Here is a 6,062-nt window from a genome sequence, read left to right as displayed (position 1 = left end):
AGGATGCAGATCTGGAAGTTGGTTTCATATGAGAAACACAGAGAGAAATGACAACTAAGTTAGGCCAACACTTTCTATAAAGGATTGCTTGTTTTAGGAGGATCACGAGTTTGAGACCAGTGTAGGCTACACAGTGAGATCCTGTCTAAAATAACAAAACCAAGCAAGCACACAGGCAAATAAACAAAAAACCTCAAGGATCTCAAACCTGGGATAACAAAGTCTGGGAACTATAGACCTTCAAATATGTTTCTAATGAAATCATACATCATGGGGCTAGAAATATAGCTCAGTTGGTAGAATGCATGCCCCATGTCTTTGAGTCCCATAAAAACTAAGCTTGGGGGTGTGCGAATGTAATCTCAGTACTCAGGGTCAGAGGCAGAATGATCAGAAGCTCAAGGTCAACCTTGAATGCAAAAGGTTCAAGTCCAGCTTAAACTACAAGAGATCCAGTCTCAAGAAAGGGTTTGGGGATATTTAGGCCACAAGTTTTCATGGAAACAATTATAGTCTTTGATTCAACTACCTTAGTCTGTTACCATCATCATCATCTTCATCATGGGTGATGCCTGGAATTCTTCATTGTTCTCTGTTAGCAAGACACATTAAGGACCTCTTATCTGTATATCATATTCTCTTAACCTTATATCTTCTTACCCATACATCACATTCACGCATGGAATTTATCTTGTTTTTAATACTTGACATTCCAGTCCTTACTCTAAACACTTAAATTAGAACCTGGGATGGAACTTGGTCACACAAGGAGCCTGAAAGCACTTCGTTAGAAACATGATTGCCAGTGTCAGCACCACCCACCTTTGGCTGAGCCTTTATGGAAGCCTCTGAGGAGAAGTTAGCTTTGCTTTCACACGTGGGTGAGAAGTGCCACCAAGCACAGATAGGACTCCGTTCCATAACAATGGTTGAATGGGCACCTTGCTCTTCTGCCAATGACACTCACAAGTTCTAACATCTGGGATGAGGATAGTACTGGAGGGACTGTCCATAAATAAACAGCCAGACAGAGAACCAAGACTTATATGTAACTGACACGAGTAATTTCATGAACATCATGCAGTTATATTACACTGCCAGCTATCAAGAATACCCACTGGAGACCACCCTGTCCCGGCTTTAAAGATTGAGCTCTGCTCCCTACTCTTTGTGTGAACACACATCCCTTAATATACCAGTGCCTCAGTTTCCTCATGGGAAGCACTAGACATAGTTGATCCTGCTTCGTAGGGTTATAAGGAGGCTCAGTGAGTCTTTAAAATCTGTATAGCTCAAGGACACAGCCTGAGACAAGCATTAGGTATACAGGCCCAACTGGTATTATTAGGAGAGATTTGTGTCCATAACACACATGAAGATCTTACACTGGTCCTCACATGTATCATAAACACACACACACACACACACACACACACACACGCCACTATAGCTTATTTTTTATGTCTAACTCAGTCAAGGCTGCCTTTCAGCTCATGTGATGGGGATCAAGAAAAGGAATAACTGTGGAGAGTCTTTAAATTCCATTTCATTTTGAAAAACTCTAATCATAGAAATGAGCATAATCACCCCAGAGCCCATTATTACCACTTTGTGAAACATCCCGAGAGCCTTATCGGTGCAATACTTCAAGCAAGCTTGTGCCTGGTCTGACTTAACCAGGCAGCAGAAGTGGCTTCCTCCTGAGAGCCCGTGGTGCTCTGCCCATGCCTTGATTATAATGGACTGGGTGATGTAGTAACTCCTTGCAGAGTGTCAGAAGTCCCTTGCTCTTTTCCACCCCTGAGTCTTTGCAAGCCCAGATCCTTCCTGCCTGTAAGACCTACCCCACCCACCCACACTCTCTACCTTGTGATACTGAACTGCAATGGCCCATCTACTGTCAGCCTTCTTCAGTAATCTAGCAGCCCGTGAGAAGCAGGAGCAGTCTGTTTTTGTTCACCATGGTGCCCTTAGTGCCTAGCAAAGTGAATAGCACATAGTGGGTCCTCCAACAATATTTGAGAAGTGAAAAATAGATATTTCTAGATATGAGAGCTTAGGACTCCACCACTTCAAGCTGTTTAGCTTAGAACAGACTGCATAACTTCTCAGATTCTCAGCTGAAATAACTTCCTTTTATGTTCTTGAAATGACTAAAAGATAGAGCAATGAGAAAAGCAGCTGGCAGAATGCCCAGAACAAAGTTAACGTTAATAGTTAATACGCGTTTTAAAAAAGCAGCAGAGCCAAGTGCACCCAAGCCTTTCATTTTCCTAATTTTGTCCCTTTCTCGTTTAATAAAAATAGATGTTACAACCATAATTGTCAGTATCAAGACCCCAGAAAACAAGGGAGACAGGAAGAAAGGTCAGAGGATACTGGGCTGCAATTCTCTGAGGTAGACATGTATTAGTACTGATTCATAAATATTCATTAGACAACTTGTAGAGGCCAGGCATAGCGTAAAGCAAAAATGCTCAGCTGGGAGCTTGTCTTCGTGCCCGCTTCTCTGCACAGAAGTTACTCCACACAAAAGCAACGTTTGCAGAACTGAAGTGAAAGATGTATTTTAAAGCTAAGTTAAATATGCCCAGCACTTGCCCATTCAAGATATTTGTTCAAAGATAACAGAATTATGTGACATTTGATTTTGTTTTGTTTTTGTTGTTTTTTTTATTTTACTTTTTTGAGGCAGGGTTTCTCTATGTAACAGCGTTGGTGGTTCTGGAACTCGCTTTGTAGACCAGGTTAGCCTAGAACTCACAGATATTTGCCTGTCTCTGTTTCCCAAGGATTAAAGGTGTGGGCCACCATAGTCGGCTGCCATATGGCATTTGGAAACCTCATGTCTGTTTGCCTTTACGGATAATAGTTTGTATTTGTTGAACATTAACTATATGCCAAGTAGTTAACTTTGGCTCTCACATATGCTTTTTAGAACCTAGTTATTTCCATTTCAGAGATGAGAAGAATTGGGTCCGCCACTGAAACGATGAAGGGACTAGATATTCCCAGTAAATCACTAGGAAGCCAGACTATCTGTCTGACTACACAGCATGAACTCAAATGACACCGGTCTTCCGTCGTCTGTGCACCCATCCCCAACACAAACACACACACACACACACACACACACACACACGCACGCATGCACACACGCATGCACACACGTACGCACGCACGCGCGCTCGCCTTCGGTCATTTGATTCTCGTTCTGAGTCTACTTTGTGAGGCTAAGCTCCTCTGGTCCTTAGTTAAGCTACAAGTCTCTCTCAGCCTGAGGAATCTGGAGGAGAGGTACTGCTGGCTCACGTGACATCTGGATTGCAGGAGGCTCTCGGCCTTCCCACAGTGCAGGGAATGCTGTGATTACACAGCAAGATCATGGGTGGGAAGGCTCGCCCATCTCTGCTCATTTAGGCATGCAGGTCCCAGCAAGCAAACTCCTCACTACTAAAGCAGATCCAAGAGGCTGCTAACCAACAGAACAAGCTTACAGGGAAAGAGCCGGAACAAGGCCGGCTTTGAGGGCACCCCTGTCAGGATGTGGATTCCATTTGGTAGTCAGCTGCTGCGTCTTCGCTTATACTGTTCGTCAATGGACAGGCTGCCCAGGTGGGGAAAGGTGGGCTTGGGAAAGCAGACAAATGACACTCTAGAGAAAATCCCAGCAGCCAACTAAGAGATCGCAAACGTCGTTAACAATCCCCTTCCCTCAGACCTCCTCCAAAACGTGCTTGAAAGGATACTCTTACCTGTAATGACAAAATTATAATTTATAAAGCCTTATGTATGTTTTAAGGATGCTTTGTAAAATCAAGAAAACGAGGCCTATTCTCGAAACACCAAACATCTACTCTCCAACCTCCACACCACCGTAGACTACTTCAGCTCCTCACTGATAGGAAGATTTTAAGAAAGAAAAAGAAAAACAAGCCATTTTTTTTTCTTCAGAGAATTCTGCAACCCACATTTGGTACTGATTCTGCATGTGAAATGTTTATTTGTTAAGAAAAATCCCGTCTCACTCCGGCGGAACATCTCTTTGGTTCTATTTCCTAGAATGAGCAGGGGGTAACTGCATGAACGATCGCCGCACTTCCCGGTTTCATTTTTCCGCATGAGGTTAACAGGGGAAAGCGTCTGCCTTTCAAGGCAGTTGCATCTGTGTGGGCAAGTGGTTGTAGGGGCTGAGGCTGTCAGTCCCCAGCTGGCCTCACAGTAGTCACTGAAGCAGTGAGCTGTGGCCAAGACCTTTTCCTGATTTAGCTGGTAGTCCGCAGAGAAATCCCACACAAGAAAGGGCCACAGAAAAGACACTGGCAACAGATTTTGCTAGGGAAGGGGATGGTGGGAGTGGGAATGGGAGTGCAGAGGCCGAGGATTTTAATCACATCTCTTCAAAGAACTGCACGGCACAAAAGTAAGCGAGAAGACAGGTCGAAATTGGTATTTCTAAACCTAAGAGACAGGAGACGCTTGTCCCTCACCCTCTCTCCTACACGCATGCCCACCTCCCTCCAACACCCAGCTATTTCTGCCCTAGATTTTGCTTTCATTCTGGAGGACTCGTTTCTTATGCCAGGTGTATAAATACAGTTATGAAACCCTGTTTGCTTCTCCGATCCCATAGAGAAGCTACCTTCTGCAGAAATAAAACTAGCTTGTTTCTGTTTCCCCTGTGGTTATATTAAAATTAGTCGCTGAATTTTCTATCCTCTAAATTGTTGAAGATAGTAGTTTTGTTTTTATTTTTTTGATTCGTCAAACAAACAAACAAACAAACAGACGTCATGCAGCCTTTAATGGGAGAAAATCCTGACATGCCTTAAGTGATTAAAGATAGGTGAGTGCATGGTTTGACCCTGTTTGAAATTCTCCTCTATCCACTAAGTATAGATAAATCTTTATGGAATGACCTATTAAGTGCCTGCTGCTGGGACTGAGCTTTGGGTTTTGTTTCAGCTATAAAATAAGGTCACTCTGCTTTTGGTAAAAACTGATGTAGCTGCTTTGATAATTAAAACTTACAGAGTCGTGACGGGATGACATATTTAAACCTTTAAAAGTTAATGCGAAGTGATAAAATTGCAAAAGGAGAAAGGATAAGGGTCCCTGACTGCAGCTCATCAAATTAAATATTAGTCATAGGGTATTTATGTCACTTTTAAGTAAAGAATTCCAAAAAGTTTCTTGAAAACTTTAAATGCAAGTCATGAACCATGCCCTGGCTAGCTTCATTATGTAAGGGAACCAACAGAGAGGGCCACGTGTTGGGGGGTGGGGTGGGAATCATGTAAGTGAATTTATACATAAGCAGCTGATGTTGCCAGTTAAGGAGCCAAGTCTCAAAGCAAATAAAACTGACTTGGTCCTCAATGTGGGTGTTTTGTTTTGTTTGAGATAAGATCTCATGTAGCACAGGATGACCTTAAATTCCTAATCTGTGTGCCTCTACCTCCCAAGTGCCAAAGTGAGGTTTTCTATGTACAGACATTTTGGTTACTTGCAAGCCTCCATGAGGTAGCTCTCTATTGCTGAAATTAGAAGTTTCCAGCTTGAGGGTGACAACGTCAAGAAGCAATACCTACAAATAAAATCAAACAAATTCTTGGGCAAAATAATTAATCTGCTTGCATCTTCATCTCCCTTCTAGACTGGGACCAATGATGGCAGTAAGTACTGGTGACAGTGTAGTGACAACAATGATGAAAGGCACATCACAAGCATCAGTACATGCCATTTTTCTCTTTGTCCCCTGCCCAGCATCTGCCACCTTCCGCCCATCATGCCCATCATTGAGTCTCATTATAGGGCTTGCCATCATTGACTCTCATTATAGGGCTTGCTAGCAGGAACAGTACACACTAGCTATACCAGAAACTGGCTCTGAGTGGTCTGTGAAGTCACATTGGTTCTCACAATACATAAACCAGACTGAGGGTTTAGGTTTCAGTCTCTTGTATGCTTAGTAGTGGTATTCACATAACTCTGAGAACAATCTGGGAACAGATCCTACTATTTACGGGGAACTGAAACATTCCCTCCAAGAGGTAGATGGA

The sequence above is a fragment of the Mesocricetus auratus genome, unplaced genomic scaffold (assembly GCF_017639785.1).
Source record: "Mesocricetus auratus isolate SY011 unplaced genomic scaffold, BCM_Maur_2.0 Super-Scaffold_100009, whole genome shotgun sequence".
NCBI lineage: Eukaryota > Metazoa > Chordata > Mammalia > Rodentia > Cricetidae > Mesocricetus > Mesocricetus auratus.
The sequence above is the reverse complement of the archived record's forward strand: the minus strand, read 5'-3'. Positions refer to the sequence as shown.